Source organism: Dermacentor albipictus, chromosome 8, assembly GCF_038994185.2.
Source record: "Dermacentor albipictus isolate Rhodes 1998 colony chromosome 8, USDA_Dalb.pri_finalv2, whole genome shotgun sequence".
Lineage (NCBI taxonomy): Eukaryota > Metazoa > Arthropoda > Arachnida > Ixodida > Ixodidae > Dermacentor > Dermacentor albipictus.
This window is the reverse complement of record NC_091828.1, coordinates 40049829-40067339: the sequence shown is the minus strand read 5'-3', so window position 1 is coordinate 40067339 and position 17511 is coordinate 40049829.

The following is a 17511-nucleotide window of genomic DNA, read 5'->3' as shown; positions in this document are numbered from 1 at the left end:
CGGGGCAGCCGCTCTACCATCTGAGCTAACCAGGCGGCTAGCAGATGGCAGGGCGAAGTCGAATTTGTCGACAACACGAAGCAAAGGCAAGAGTTTGACGTAGTAGTTCTGCGGAAACCCGCAAGGTGGAGAGAAGTAATGAATAAAGGGAAAATGAGACATCCACCTGTTCGTAGCAATTGCTACAAAGGAAACCCATACGGGTTCCTCGAAAGAAAAGCCTCATAGTTGAAGAAAAATTCGTCCTGGTCCGGGACTCGAACCCGGGACCACCGCCTTTCCGGGGCAGCCGCTCTACCATCTGAGCTAACCAGGCGGCTAGCAGATGGCAGGGCGAAGTCGAATTTGTCGACAACACGAAGCAAAGGCAAGAGTTTGACGTAGTAGTTCTGCGGAAACCCGCAAGGTGGAGAGAAGTATGTGATATTTTCCTTTCATTTAATCTCGCTACTTATCACTGAGGAGAGGCTGTTCTTGAGGTGGAGTGTCGTCATCTTGAAGTAAGTGCACGTGTACCCTGCATGGTAGAAAGCACAGAAAATTAACAAAACTTGGCCACCACGTGGCCAAGTTTAGCATGTAGCAATTGCTACGAACAGGTGGATGTCTCATTTCCCCTTTATTCAACAGTCATGTTGTGTGGTCTCCCATCCCTCGCTGCGCAAATTTTGTCCTGAAAAGTTACATGAACTGATTGAATTGAAAATTGAATCGAGAAAGGCAAGGAGGCAAGCGAGGGTTGCTTGGTTAAAGGTGGCACCAAATTTGTCCAGTACGTGTCAGAGGCACTGTACTGTATTCCTTTCACATGTGGTCAAATGTACATAGTGCAGACTGGCTGGTGCCTAAATATGTACCTATGAGATCACCATATTTCACTCAAAAGACCAGTATGCTCGTCCGACTTGGCCACACATATTCGCAATGGGGCTTCAGGCCGGATTAGGATTGTTTATCTGTTTTCACCCATGGATGAAAATTGGCAAGAGAAATCAGTCAGGCACACCACAGAAGTAACAATAAGTGTCAGGCAGCCCCCATTATCAATGCATGAAGAAAGGCATCCTTTGTAGATTACAAGGGATAGAAACTAGTGTGTGCCGATTCACTTACTTCTTTTTATGCAAACACCATTTATCATGATTTTATGCCTTTGTATTACAACTTCTGCCATCCCTCAAATTAACTGGTGCACAACGAGTGCTATTTTTGTTAGTCCTTCCTACAACTTAAACAGTTGTTAGCCAAGGTGATGTTGCGTGGTCTCCCTTCCCTCGGTGCGTAAATGTTGTCCTGAAAAGTTACATGAACTGATTGGCAAATTCAAATAGACACTACAAGTTTTGCCGAGTGGACACAGCTGGTTCTCAGAAATGCACAAAAACAGTGATGGGTATCTGTTGGTATCCTGTAGTGTGTGCAACCTAGCTGTGACATTGCTGCACTAGACACACTCACAACTGCTACAATGCCTACCAGCATAAATAGGGGCAGCTTGCAAAGAAAAGAATACGAAGAAAGTGAGAGAAAAAATAGAAAGCTTACCAGAAAAGACCTCACTACTTAAGTAACTGCAGCACAATGAATACTGGCCTTCCTATTTCATTTCAAGAAATTCGAGTTCATCAAATGTGTATTTGCCAGTGACAGTTATTCTGAGAACAAAACAGACATAATTGTAAATATCAATGTTAAACAATGGTATGCACACTGCGTGCTTAGACCTGTGACATATATGGCACACTACACTTCGAATTCTTACATGGACAAAAACAGCACATGTGTGTATCATAAGCAGAAAGGAAAACAGGGAAATATATGCTACAGCATAAGAAACAGTTCCAAACAAATAAAACCAAAATAAGAATGAAACATACTGCGTAATAGGCAAAAATAAAATGGACTTGCAGCCAAGCAATTGATGCGAGAAAACTACTAAACGTCAGGACATGCGAGGTGTAGTTTTAACAGAACAAGATTACGTGTGCATAATGTCTACAAACACAAATAAGCAGCAAGTGGAATAAAGTTGCATAAATATTTAGCCTATTTAGCAAGATTCATTAAGTAATATGTCGATACACTTATCCACTAATGATACCGAAGCCCACTTTTGTGAACACGTACACTTCAAGCATACCTGATATGTCCATCCAGATTACATGCCGTGCTGCTGCAGCCATGGCCACGGGTTATGTGGACACTGTTGTGGGTCACGGCTTCACCACTACAAAGAGAATTCTGTGTTAACTTATAGCTGTGGCAGAATAAGACCATCACATCGTGAACACATGCAAGGAGCATGTAAAAACAGTCACGAAAACAATGCCTGCACTGGTGCAGGGTGGCAACAGAGCACAAAGTCGAAGTCACTGATGAATGTCACGATAACGGGGACCCCTTCAACAAGGCAAAATTTTACACGCAGCAGCAGCGCATTACATGAATGTTTGTTTACATAACGATTCTAGAGTTTCTTTAATGACTTTATGTGACTATCCCTTGTAATGTTTAGTTACGTCAAAGTTATGGCAACACCCCTTCAAAACAAACCTGTACCAGTAGCACGCTGTGATTGCTTACATTTCTTTTCTCCTAATACTACTCCTAAATCGAAAACTTTGTAAGCAGAGGTTATCTACAACGTCGAATCATTTATAAGCGAGGAAACGTCATTGCAGTGAGAATCGGTCAAGAGGTAGATGAGTCGTTATTATGCGACATCAGCAGAAATGCGGGAGCTCACGCACAAGCGCGCATGATGAACACGATTATTTCCGAACTTAATCTTTCTCATCAGAAGAAAACGCTTATCAAGATTTTCAATTCCGCATTATGGCAATAAATTCGCGCAACTAAACTCCGACACCCAGCAAGCATCGGCATAGGTTTCACTGTTGTCGTGGGAGTTCTCTTTCCTACGTTCGCAAGGCAACCTATGCCCACACCGAGAAGCACGCACAACACGTGTGTAGTTAGCAAGCACGGTTACTCACCTTTTGATTGGCACGACGCGGTCGAAAAGCGCCCTCCAAGTTGCCGATGCTTTGATGTTACTCCCAGCAGACATACCGGTGCATAGTGGAGGAGCAGTGGCACGCTAACAATACGCATTATTTCTTCGCGACGTCCACCCAACTTTCCACGACAACCAGAGACAAAGGGAACGCACTCCACGGCATGAACATCGTTGGTCCACATTTGGCTGGCGCGCCACGCACACGGCGAGTTTGCAGCGAGACACAAGTTGTCTGTGGCACTTATGCGCACGCGAACTAAGTCATATTTAGTTACAGCAAACACAAAAACACGATCAAACAAGCACATCGTTGCAGCTCGCACGCCCGACCGAGACCGACTCGTAAACAGAGCGACAGGCTTATTGGATTGGATTGGATAGGAAACGGGATGGTGGGTGGCGCCACCAACAGGTCCGCTGGGGCCGGCCAATGCCTCCGCTAGCGTCATCTGAGGATTTGTGCGGCTGCCTAATTGCGCATAGCTGTTGCAAGACAAGCAGAACCGCAGATAAGTCTATATTGTAAGCTATAGTTTGGCATAGAAAGAAATTCTATAACGCATTTTCAATTTGAATCGTTTCTGATATCTGCAGACAGCAAAAGCATGGCCTCCGAGATCTGAAAATGTTAGCCCTATAGAAAGCCGTTGCGGTGACGTTATTCGAACGATTTTCGCTTCGGGGACCTCTCATAAAACCCGTGAATTACGCATTTCGCTGCTCCCCGTGCTACCTGCGCCATCACTTCAATTTAAATAACCTCCTGCTGTCGTTAACATCAACTATATGGCCTCAGACATCGTTGACGTGATCTCCGAGGGACACATGTGTGCAGTGTGCGATGTTTTAGTGCCAGTTGCAACAGTGTCAGTCGGAAAGCGTCAAATCTGCTCGTGTGGCGCAGCTTACGCCCCTGTCTTCCGTATCTTGCTTTCGTGTTAGTGCGTTTAATCTGCGCGGGTTGCACTACTGTCGCTCGTGCCTTCTGTGTTGATCGTGCTATCCACGAAGATTCCTCGAAAAACCCACATGTCTCGGTAGCGTGCATTTGTCCTATGTGGTATATGCCAGAAATGTGCGCTGGCGTACGATGTGCTTTCAACCAAGTACTACAGTGCGTTCCAGCAAATAGACGCTTACGCGCAGTTTTTTTTTTCTTTTTACCCGTCGTGGTTGGTCAGTGGCTATGGTGTTTCGCTGCTGAGCACGAGGTCGCGGCATCGAATCCCGGCCTCGGCGGCCGCATTTCAATGGGGGCGACATGCGGAAACACCCGTGTACTTAGATTTAGGTGCACGTTAAAGAACCCCAGGTGGTCGAAATTTCCAGGGTCCTCCACTACGGCGTGCCTAGCTCATAATCAGAAAGTGGTTTTCGCACGTAAAACCCCATAATTTTTTACGCGCAGTTTTCCATGTCATGATCATGTCAATCTGCACAATTGTCGGTTTGCCACTTAAAGACTAGTAACACATCCGAGAAATCAAACTGCTCAGAACAAGGCATACGCTATAGAATTGCACTGTTTACCAAATGTGATAACGGGGTAACACCATCTTACAGTGCTCTTTAAAAAGGAAAGAAAATGACGTCGTTGTTTTGTGCCTAGCCCTGATATATCGGAAGCGTTTCCTGAGTACTCGGCGCTCACGCTGTGTTATATCGTTTTCATCATTTTTGTCTCTTAGACTGTCCCTAACGATGAATCGGAACCACTTCCACCAAAGGCCGAGGGTCCGAGTGACTTACTTAACTGTATCCTAATTAACGGTTCCTTACTTAACATCGTCATCATTAACACCAATGGTCACGGGTTGGACTCCCACCAATAGTCATGTGTCCGAGTGCTTTCATCAACTATATCTTAATTAACTGTACATTAATTAGCATCGCCTTCATTAACGACAAAATTCGTGGGCACAACTCCTACACAAGATCATGGGTTCGAGTGCTTTCAGTAACTATATATTAATCGAATATGCCTAATTAACATAACCTTTAACAACAAACGCCGTGGGATCCAGCGCCTTAACTGACTATATTAATTAACACTACCTTAATTAACATCGCCTTCATTAACAACAAAGGTCGTGGGTTGGATTCGCACCCAAGGTACTGGGTGCGAGTGACTTAATTGCTAGATCTTAATTAACTGTGCCTTAATTAGCACCATCATCATTAACAAAGGCTGTGGGTGCGAGTGCCTCAAATAACTGTATCATAACTGCGCCTTAATTAACACCACCTTCATTAACACATAAGATCGTGGGCTCGAGGGTGTTAATTGCCTATATCTTAATTAACGTTACCTCAATTAATATCGCAGTAAGAATTCGATGCCAAAACGATCGATCGGTTGGTTCGTAGAAATTCACCCCCACCGTCGGCGTCCGAGACGCACCGTCAGAGACGGTCTGCACAGGTGGCTCAATGGGTGACTTAGTTTCGAAAAGACAAAGCCGCTGCAGTAACAAACGAACAAAAACTTGTATTTACAGATAAAATTACAAAGTTCGGTTACAAGATTGCATAGTTTCAAACAGTACATCGGTTACAAATTGTTACACTGGTTTGGACCACATAGGGCGACCCTATTTCGGCAGAGCCGATGGTGCTTAGCACCGAAGCCAGGTCCAGAACTCCCCTTTGGAGCGCTGCGTCCGCATTTTGTAGACGTAACGCTCCGCCCACAATCATAGCTGGCGAATTGCCGCCGGGTTGCGTCTCAACTGGACAATCCATTCACCAATCACTGCGTTCAGCAGAACTTGCGTGCGGGATTGGCCAGTCGAACAACCAAAAGTCAAAGAACATCTTTTTTAGTACAGTTCACAGTGCAGAATCCTCACCCGAAATACACAATATACAACAACAAAGGGGTGAGGGTCATGCCAGCTGTACACATCGCAAGTTCCGAGCAACGGCTCTCGAGCACAGCCGGCGCAACAAGCACTGACTAACAAAATACATTCACAAATCCCTAAAGCCTGGGAACGTCGGGACCATGTTTTCCAGTGCTCGAACATGTGCGCGACGCGATCGGATTCCAAGAACCCGCAGGCCATGCGGCGCCCTAAACAAGCAATTGTTTGCAAGCCAAACTGTCACAGAGGAGCCCGGGATAATTGCCCACCCGCCGAGGTCGGCCTCGTGTCCGGGCCGTAAGCCGAAGAAGACGTTCCCACGGCGCCTCGGAACCGAGACAAAACCGCAGGGTCTTTTGCGGCTCAAAGAATCCCTACGCCGGTCAGCGCGCGGTGCAAAGCCGTCAAAGTCAATGAGGCTGGCGCGCCTGCTTGAGGCCGCGCTATCTCCGTTGCCCGCGGCTAGAACCGAACCAAGCACTCTTCAAGGGCGCCGATGAGAGCACCGCGGAAGTCAGACGGGCCCACCCGTTACGGCGTTTGACGCCCAGTCGGGGAGATCCCAGCTGGGAAGGAGTTTACCCCCGCCAGCCGGCCGCGCGCAAGGGAAACGCTTGTGGGGATCCCCAGGAAGCACAATGCGACGGGGGTCCGAAGCTCCCTTTTTTACTGTGAGGCGCGACCGCTAATGTGGCGCTGATGGCCTTCTGCGCTCCCCGAACTGTGCGGCAGCCCTGGGTGCCGACGGCGTGGCTACTCTGCTTGCTTGCAAGGCCCCGCTCTGGGTCAACCGTTAACAGCCATTACTCAAGTGTGGAAATAATCTCGTCGAGACGCATGTCCCCTGCCCAGATGGCCCGCGCCGTCCGTATGGGTTTGTTTTGCAGCCGCCCGTAGCGGGGCTTACACCCCCCACCCAAGACGAGACAACAACTCGCTTACAGTGTTGTCGAAGCAGAAACCAAAACAAACCAAAACAAAAGCATGCTGCGTGTAAACTTGTACATACGCCGCATCTGGACCTGACAATTAAAAGTTACCAACCAATCTTAGGCAGCGCGTTTTAACGATGGTCTGAGTTCGCACACATAGGAAATGCGTGAGCCGCGCCTTGCTCATGACAGTAAGCTGGCCCGCTGGTTCGCCCAAGTAAGGTGGCTCGCTTACTGAAACAACACAAATAAATGCCAGCGCCATATGATGAGCACTCTACGCGACACATTCCGTAGAAAGTGTGAACACATGAATAAGTTTCACCGTAAAATAGGTACAACCTAAAAACACACAAAGCAAATACACAAACGAAACAAATAGTAAGGCTTCCCTGATGCAACAGGGCTCGCGTCCTGAAACTATAATATGCAGTATCGTACAAATATGAGCCGGAAGGACACTGTCAGCCTCTATCTTGGGAGGAAAACATACAAACATACATCATTGAGCTTAGATGACGACACTCGCCAAAACAAAAAACACTAAAACAACAAGGTACACACAGAAATGCGGCAGCATGAGTTCATCGTCCAAGGTCGTCTGTGTGGTTACCGCAGTCATATCACATCACACCACACTTGTTCCCTTGTCTCCACTGTTCGTCACTGCGGGTTCCCTGTCTTCTACATACTTTTCCCAGCAATGGTTCGTCAGACGCGAAAGTGCGTCGGCGTTAGTATGTGCGATTCCCTTTCTGTGTCGCACCACTACATCATAGCGCTGTAGCGCTAAAGCCCAACGCGTAAGTTTTGCTCCCTGAGGCGTGGACTGAGTGAGGTACGCAAGAGGGTTATGGTCGGATACTACAAATATTTTCCTGCCAAACACCCACGTGTCAAACTTTTTGAGACCCCAAATGACGCCAAATGCCTCGCGTTCAATCGTAGACCACCGCATCTGAGTGGGCGTGAAGCGGTGACTGGCAAAAGCAATGGGGCACTCTGTGCCATTGTCGGTCATCTGAGCTAGGCATGCGCCCACGGCAATTGCAGAGGCATCGGTGAACAGCCAAAATGGCTTGCTTGAGTCTGGAGTCGCCAGCTCTACGGCACTACACAGAGCACCTTTGAGACCTTCGAAAGCCTCGTTGGCCTCAGGAGACCACGGAATGCAATTGGGAACGTGTTTAGCCGTCATCTGCGTGAGCGGCTTCGCTATGGCCGCGAAATTTGAAATGTATCCCCTGTAATACCCACAGAGGCCAAGGACGCTTCTCAATTCCTTTTTAGTACGCGGCACCTGCAGTCCCTTGATGGCTGCGAGATTAGTAGGGTCCGGGCCATGCTTGCCGGAGCCTACCACATGCCCAAGATAGCGGATAGATCCACGGGCCACCTGACATTTTTCGAGGTTCGCTACCAATCCCACTGATGTCAGAGCTGAGAAAACAGCGTGAAGGTGGCGGATATGTTCCTGTATCGACCTGCTGAAAACAGCGATGTCGTCCAAATATGCGCAGGCGTAGTCCTCGTGCTGTGCTAACAGCTGATTCATGCTTCTCTGAAAGCTAGCTGCAGCGTTCCTGAGACCGAATGGCATCACCCTCCAAGCGAATTGACCCAAGTGTGACACGAACGCCACAGCCCGCTGCGAGTCGTCCGCTAAGGGCACCTGCCAATAACCACGACGGAGATCAATAAGGGTAATATGACTAGCCTGTCCGACGTTCATTATTAAATCCTGTGGGAATCCCATAGGAAATGCGTCTGGCTCGGTCATCGCGTTTAAACTCCTATAATCAACACAAAGTCTCACTGTGCCGTCTTTCTTGGGGACGCACACCAACGGATGTGCAAAGGGGCTTTCACACCTATAGATCAACCCTAATTCTAGTAGTTCCGATATTTGTTTGGAGACTTCGCTTTTCAGGGCTACCGGAATGCGATAGGGGCGGCAACGCTTTGGCACGGCTCCTTCCATCAGTTTTATGCGGTGCTCGTTCACCCGCGCTATCCCAATTTCGGCCGTAAACAAGGCGGCATGTGTCTGAAACACCTCACTCACTAACGCTCGCTCCGGCTGTTCCAAATGTGATATACTGTCTGCGGGTAAGAGGGCCGTAGTGCCGAGAACCCTACCCGGACGCGGCGTGTACTCCACCTCTCCAAACTCGCGGTCGTCGTGGAATATTACGCCTATGCTAGCTACACGAGACGTGTACGGTCTCAAGTGGTTCGCGTGAACGAGCATGCGCCTTCCTTCCGGGGTTTCGATGTAATAAGAGTGCTGCCTGTACTTCTCCATGACCGTGCAAGGTCCCAGCCACTTTGGGTACATCTTACCAAGGCGGTTACTATCGAACGCAAGCACCTGGTCCCCTACCTGAAATGCCTTTTCTTTCGTGCGGAGATTGTACTGAGTGGCATATGCCCTCTGCTGGTTGGTCGTAGTCAAGTCGGCCGCCTCAGCTGCTATCTGCAGCTGCTTTTTCAATTTCTGCATGTACTGTGAGGGTCTATCTGCGACCAAAGCGGGCACCTCCTGCTCCCCTGACCACGTTCGTTTTAATATGGCGAGTGGGCCGACCGGTTCTCTCCCATACATCATACGGAATGGCGACACGCCCGTAGTATCGTGCGGGACTTCTCTGTAGGCCCACAACAGGAAAGGGACAAATTTATCCCACTCTCTCCCCTGTTTGCTGATCACGTGAAACAGCATGTTTTTGAACACTCGGTTCCACCGCTCCACCGCTCCGTTGCTTTCCGGGTGGTCGGGCGTGGAAAAGCGAGGTGAACAGCCGAGGCGCGAGAGAAACTCATTGGTGAGTGAGGCGGTAAAATTCGTTCCGCAATCGGAACAAACTACCTCTGGTATCCCGGTTCTGCTGAAAACTCCTAACATCGCGTCGCAGGTTGCCTTAGCTGTTAATGATGTGAGGCACACGACCTCAGGCCAGCGGGAGAAAAGATCTATAATGCACAAGGCGTAGCGATGGCCGCGACTGCTAGGGGGATCGATCGGCCCTATAATGTCTAGGTTTACCTTCTGAAAAGGGTACTGCGGCCTTACTAGAGGCGTGATGGGCACTCGATCTGATTGTCTTTTGTCTGCTCTGATTTGACACCCGTGGCAACTGTTGCAGAATGCCTGAACGTCTTTTTCGACGCCTGGCCAAAAGAAACTAAGCTTAATCCTCGCTCTCGTCTTGCGACAGCCAAGGTGGCCGCCCCAGCATGACTCGTGGGCGAGACTAAGTACCTCAGCGCGCCGCGTCGTAGGTAAAACTAGCTGTTTTACCGGCTGTCCCAACACGTGGTCGCGGTGGTAAAGCAGACCATCAATAACGATCATGCCACCCCTTCCTTCTTCCGCATTTTTCCAGGCCCTGCTGAGAGTGGCGTCACTCTTTTGTTCCTCACGTAACGTTCCGGCATCACCCTTCACTGTATCGGAGCTACAATTGGATTCTTCTGGTGCTCCTTCCTCGTTCGGATGCAGCGCATCGGCCTTGCTCACACCGGTAACCGGGTTTTCGGGATCAACCCGTCCCCCATCCAGTCCTACGGCGGTAACCAGCTCCTCGCTGCTGCTCGGCGGGAGTTTTTTGGTGGGCAGCTCGCAAGCCTCGTCCCGACCCTGCTGGAGCGCGCTCCAGTCCTCTGCTGAGAGCAGGCAATCCGCGCTCACGCTCAGCTTATCCGTGAGTGCGCACAATACTGGCGTCGCCTCCTCCACTTTGGAAAACACGGGTTGGCCCTGTTTTAGTGTCAGGGGTAGCGCCACGAGTTTCGCTTCAACTCGTTCGCCAAAAGCTGCGCGGAGATTTACACTGCCATGCGACTGTGCTAATTCCGGCGGCACGGCACTTTCGCGAACTACAGTTATCTCGGCACCCGTATCCACTATTGCCTTCATTGTTCGGCCTCTACAATTGAGAGCTACACACAACAAGCGGTCACCCACAGCTGGGTTCTCTAGCGCGACCCGCGCGGTGAGCCTCTCTGGTTGTTCCTGCTGGGCGGCCGTGTGCGCCAGCCTTTCGCGGATGCGGGGACAATTTGGCCTAATGTGCCCGGCTGACCCGCACTCAAAGCAAACTGTTGGCCTCTGCTGTCCCGCGGGTGGATACGGTGGTTTCGGTTTTGTCCTCTGCCCTTGGTGCGAAACCAAACCACTGCTGCTGCGGTTCCCAGTTGTAGTTTCCGGGCCCTTAGTGCTGGTGTCCCGAGGTTGCCCCTTAGGTACGTCTACACGGCCGTGAGCGTCCTCAAAAGTTTGCAAAAGTCTAGCAATTTCCGAGGCCTTGTACCACCCTGCACCCTCTCGTAGCCTGACGTACCTGAGCGCCTCTTCCGACAACACTGTTTTCAGCTGGTCAGCCACCAAGAGTTCTAGCAGCTCCGCAAAATTTGACACGTCTCTTGATGCCACATAAAAATTTAGGTAGCTGGCAAGACGAGTCGTGAAACTCTTCCACGTCTCGGTCTTCCGCTTCCGTACCCCAAAAAACCGTTTTTGATATTCAAGGGGAGGCAACTGCAGCTCATCAAGGACGACTTCCTTTAAAGCTTCATAATCACGGTGCTGTGCGGGAGTCAGACGTGTTGACAGGTACTCAATGCGCTCCGCTAGGAGCGGAAAAACTATCTGACCCCAACAGCTTCGCGGCACCTCGTAGGCCTCCAAGGTGTGCTCTACAGATTCGAACCAAATGGGGACCTCAGCGTCTGTGGGAAATTTGGGGAAAGCACCAACTAATAATTTTGAATATTTACGCCATTCCGTGTTCCTGTCATTCTCAAGCGCTCGGCCACTGCCGTCCCGACCACTCGACGGTGATGCTGTACGTGCCCTGGCGAGCTCCAGTTCAAGGGCAAGGCTCCGGCGACGTTCCTGAGCCATCTTTAGTCTAAACTCCATCTCCCGCTCAGACAGAAAGGGCTCGCTTTCACCATCGCTGCTACCCCTCTCCCTCTGACCATCCTCATCGTCCCTGTGATTCTGCATCATGGTTAGCTTCGAAGCCCCGCAGTGACTGAACAGTAAGAGGAAAGGAAACTCACGTTTCAGACGAGGATCACAGGTGGACGAAGGTCGAGGTTTTTCTGCGTGGCTCTCGCTCGGGCTGCTTCCCTGCTGGGGTTGAGTCGGCGCCTCGACGTCCTACTCGTTGAGGTACGTCGCCTAGCGATGACTTGCTGTTTAGCTTCCTCCTCCAAGGCTTGAGCCAATTGCAGACACCGGAGGTGCTGCTAGCTCTTAGGATGCCACTCTGGCAGATGTACCGCTGTCTTGATAGCGCTTAGCTGGTCTTCCGAACCTATCCTGTCGACTGCGCCAGTAAGAATTCGATGCCAAAACGATCGCTCGATTGGTTCGTAGAAATTCACCCCCACCGTCGGCGTCCGAGACGCACCGTCAGAGACGGTCTGCACAGGTGGCTCAATGGGTGACTTAGGTTCGAAAAGACAAAGCCGCTGCAGTAACAAACGAACAAAAACTTGTATTTACAGATAAAATTACAAAGTTCGGTTACAAGATTGCATAGTTTCAAACAGTACATCGGTTACAAATTGTTACACTGGTTTGGACCACATAGGGCGACCCTATTTCGGCAGAGCCGATGGTGCTTAGCACCGAAGCCAGGTCCAGAACTCCCCTTTGGAGCGCTGCGTCCGCATTTTGTAGACGTAACGCTCCGCCCACAATCATAGCTGGCGAATTGCCACCGGGTTGCGTCTCAACTGGACAATCCATTCACCAATCACTGCGTTCAGCAGAACTTGCGTGCGGGATTGGCCAGTCGAACAACCAAAAGTCAAAGAACATCTTTTTTAGTACAGTTCACAGTGCAGAATCCTCACCCGAAATACACAATATACAACAACAAAGGGGTGAGGGTCATGCCAGCTGTACACATCGCAAGTTCCGAGCAACGGCTCTCGAGCACAGCCGGCGCAACAAGCACTGACTAACAAAATACATTCACAAATCCCTAAAGCCTGGGAACGTCGGGACCATGTTTTCCAGTGCTCGAACATGTGCGCGACGCGATCGGATTCCAAGAACCCGCAGGCCATGCGGCGCCCTAAACAAGCAATTGTTTGCAAGCCAAACTGTCACAGAGGAGCCCGGGATAATTGCCCACCCGCCGAGGTCGGCCTCGTGTCCGGGCCGTAAGCCGAAGAAGACGTTCCCACGGCGCCTCGGAACCGAGACAAAACCGCAGGGTCTTTTGCGGCTCAAAGAATCCCTACGCCGGTCAGCGCGCGGTGCAAAGCCGTCAAAGTCAATGAGGCTGGCGCGCCTGCTTGAGGCCGCGCTATCTCCGTTGCCCGCGGCTAGACCCGAACCAAGCACTCTTCAAGGGCGCCGATGAGAGCACCGCGGAAGTCAGACGGGCCCACCCGTTACGGCGTTTGACGCCCAGTCGGGGAGATCCCAGCTGGGAAGGAGTTTACCCCCGCCAGCCGGCCGCGCGCAAGGGAAACGCCTGTGGGGATCCCCAGGAAGCACAATGCGACGGGGGTCCGAAGCTCCCTTTTTTACTGTGAGGCGCGACCGCTAATGTGGCGCTGATGGCCTTCTGCGCTCCCCGAACTGTGCGGCAGCCCTGGGTGCCGACGGCGTGGCTACTCTGCTTGCTTGGAAGGCCCCGCTCTGGGTCAACCGTTAACAGCCATTACTCAAGTGTGGAAATAATCTCGTCGAGACGCATGTCCCCTGCCCAGATGGCCCGCGCCGTCCGTATGGGTTTGTTTTGCAGCCGCCCGTAGCGGGGCTTACAATCGCCTTCATTAACAACAATGGTCGTGAGTGCGATTCCCACACAAGGTAATGTGTTCGAGTGACTTAATTCCTAGATCGTAATTAACTGTACCTTAATTAGCATCGTCATCATTAACAAAGGTCGTGGGTTCGAGTGCCTCAAATAACTGCATCTTAACTGCGCGTTAATTAACAGCGCCTTCATAAGCACCAAGGGTGGTGGATACGAGTGTCTTAATTAACAACATAATAATCAGCTGCGCCTTCATTAACATATTAATTAACAGGCTTCGACTTCCACTAAGAGTCGTACGTGCGTTCGAGTGCATTAATTAACCATATCTTCAATTACATTCTTAATTAACGGTGCCTTAATCAACACCAAAGGTCGTGGGTTCGTAGCCTTAATTGCCGCCAAAGGTAGGTTAGTTCGACTCCCATGAAAGGTTGAGAGTTTGTAACCTCTTTGTACATCGAGTGCTCACGCCGACAATGCCGGATTTTGCGGCTCATGAGCCATTTAATGCTATCGCATTACAAAGAATTTTTCGCGACTTGGCATCGTACACATTCATATATGATGTACTTTGACATTAGCAATAACACAAAAAAGCTGTACACTCCTCTCATCAGAAATCCTAAGGTGCATTGTCATTTGAGTCTCTGATGTACTTGTGGTGCCAAAAAACATTAGACGATGCATTCCTTATGAATGTCTGATGTCACCTTAGGAACACATCACATCCTCCACAGAAACTCATGGTTCATTTTCATAAGGGTGAGTTACTAAGCAAGGCAATATCATCAGCGAATCGCAAGTTGCTAAGCACAACTCTATAGCCAGCTGCTTGGAAGGAATAACGAAGCTGTCAACAAGAACGTACCATGCGAACTTTATTACCACATGTTGACCGCGTAATATCGCAAGAGATAGCGTTTAAAGTTAATAAGTTCGTGGTACTTCTTTTTGGGTCTACTGTCTGCAGCCTCAAGAGCAAATGTATTGTAACACTTGTATGGACATTTGGTTGGTTTGTCATGCCATGTGGTATAAGTGTTCTGCACTTTGTTAGCCGTAACCTGGCGGGGGACATGTAGCCGGCTAATAAGCCACAATGTGGTCTTTCACGCTATTGAATAGGTTTACCCTACGTGCATTGCCACCTACACTTCAGAAATCTGTGATACCGATACTCCGTGATAGAGTGAGTAAGCGCGACTGAACGAGGACGTAGAAAGGAAGAGATACACCTTCAGTGCTGCCTCAGTGTACCGGTTTCTTTCTACGTCATCTCTCAGACGTGCACTCTATAATGGATGCTAACCAACTAGCCCGCCAACCTGTTTTAGCCAAAACTCCACTGGAGTGAGCTAAGTACGCCTACGCATTCTGCCACTTGCTCGTCTCGAAGTAGCCCGGTGTCATCTTTATTCTTTCAAATTTCCTCCACGAATATAAATTCCTTATGGTCATTATCAATGTGATCGGACTTATCGGCAGGTAACTCGGCTACCTGCAGATAAGGCAGAGCCGGTCCTTGAACGGTCGACCGCTGGGAATGTATATGTTGACTTCGCATTGTAGCCGTAATCTGTTTAAAAAAAATGGAAGCATGGACCTCTGATTCGTCCTCGTCATACATTGAAGTAATTGCTCTGTGGAGGTTGCGTTGTGCCGCTGAACACGATGTCGTGAGTTCGATCCTAGCAGCGGCGGAAACATTTCTTTGGGGGCGGAACGCCGGAATCCCTCCTATGCCACGCCTCCGGTTTAAGTGCCCCAGTCGTTTGAAGTTATTCCGGAGTTTCCCCACTACGGCGCAACCTCATAATCAGATAGCAGTTTTGACCAGAAAATCTCAAGATATATTATTAAGGCGAAAGCCTTGAGAGGCTCACAGGTCGAAATACTGCCCACCCGGCAGTATCTGAGGAAAATTCGATGGCATCTGAACCCACGACCTTTGGCGGCCGCCACACTCACTTGCTGTGGTGGTAATTAAGAGAACGTAAATTAGGACACAGGTTAAAAAATTAGCTGAAGGCTTAGTAGGTTAAGCCTACAAGATTGCGAAATCAATACCCTTGGCTGCGCCTTGGTTCGGCTGATGGTGTGGACATGGTTGCCCTTTGTTAAACTTATGGCTATACATCATGCGACATTATGCAAAATAGAAGTGAAGCGTGCAGACAGGACGCAAGAGTAGAGAAGTGGACAACACGAACGCCGACTATCAACTGAAGGGAGCACTGAGGCGAGAAGGCATGCGCATGCGCAGATGAGTTTTGTATCTTCTTCTTTCGCCTCAGTGCTCCCTTCAGATGATAGACGGCATTCGTTATGCAAAATAGAAGTTAGGAGTGCAGACAGGACACAAGAGTAGAGAAGTGGATGGCGTTCGTGTTGTCTACTTCTCTACTCTTGTGTCCTGTCTGCCCACCTCACTTCTATTTTGCATAATGAATCCTTACCAACTAGCTCAGCTTTCTGTCGTTCTAAGCATCATACGACAAAGCGAAAGGCGGCGCGCCGACCACTGCGAGGAGCCGAGCTGTAGCGCCCGTTTATCCTCCTAGCGTGACGTCACACCAGCGAGCGCCCTCTCTCAGAAGCGCCGCAGCAGCGGCGCGCAAGGCTTCACCTCCACCATCGATGTCTCGTGCTGGGGCCCGTCTCTCGGTCTGGCGTGACGTCACACGGTCACGTGACGCGCAGCTGTGCAAGGAGGCGCCACGACCACCGATGGGCCGAAAGTGCGAGCAGTATTGCTTTCCCAATAAAAGAGTGGTGTAATAAGGCACTCAAACCCGTGACCTTTAGGTGTTAATTAGAGCGATGCTCATTACGACAAAGTTAAATAGAGTATAGTTAACTAAGACACTCAAAGCCACGACTGTTACTGTTAATTATGCACAACTAATTATGATAGAAATAATTAAGGCACGCGGACATGCAGCCTTCGGTGGGAGCCGAACACGCAATCTTTGGAGTCAATTAGCCCCAATTAATTAAGATAGATCTAGTTCAGGCACGCAAACACGGCCTATGGTGGGAGCTGAGCCCACCACCTTCTGGGTTATTTGTCACGGTTAATTACGATAGATGTAATTAAAGCACTCGTACCCACGGACTGTTGTGGAAGTCTAACGCGCGACATTGGGTGTAAATCAGGCTAAGTTAGCTTAGATAGCTGCAATTAAGGCACTATAACACACGCCCTCTAAGCCACCACTGTTAATTAGGCACAGCTAATTAAGATAGATGTAGTTAAGACACTTGAATATGCGTACATTGGTGTGAGTCGAACTCGCGACATTTGGTGTCAATTACGCAAACCTAATTTTGATAGACGTAATTAAGACACTCGAACATACAGCCTTTGGTGGGAGTCGTACCCCCGATATTTGGAGTTCATTAGACATAATTAGTTAGATTACATGTAAATCAGGCAGCCTAACACACGGTCTATTTGGAGTCCAGCCCACCACCTTCTGGGTTAATTAGTCAATATTAAGATATATGTAATTAAGCCACTCAAATTAGGCAAATTTAATTTTCATAGCTGTTTTTAAGCCACTTTACCACACGGCCTTGGGTAGGAGTCGAACCCGTGAAATAGCCGCCGTGGTCCCTCAGTGGCTATGGTGTTAGGCTGCTGAGCACGAGGTCGCGGGATCGAATCCCGGCTACGGCGGCCCCATTTCGATGGGGCCGAAAGGCGAAAACACCCGGGTAGTTAGATTTAGGTGCACGTTAAAGAGCCCCAGCTGATCGTAAATTGGTTTTGGCACGTAAAACCCCATATTTTTTTAACACGTGACATGTGGGGTTTTAAGGCACAATTAATTAAGAAAGAGGTATATAAAGCACTCGAACCCACGGCCCTCGGTGCTTATTAGGGCGAAGTGAAGTAAGGCACAGTT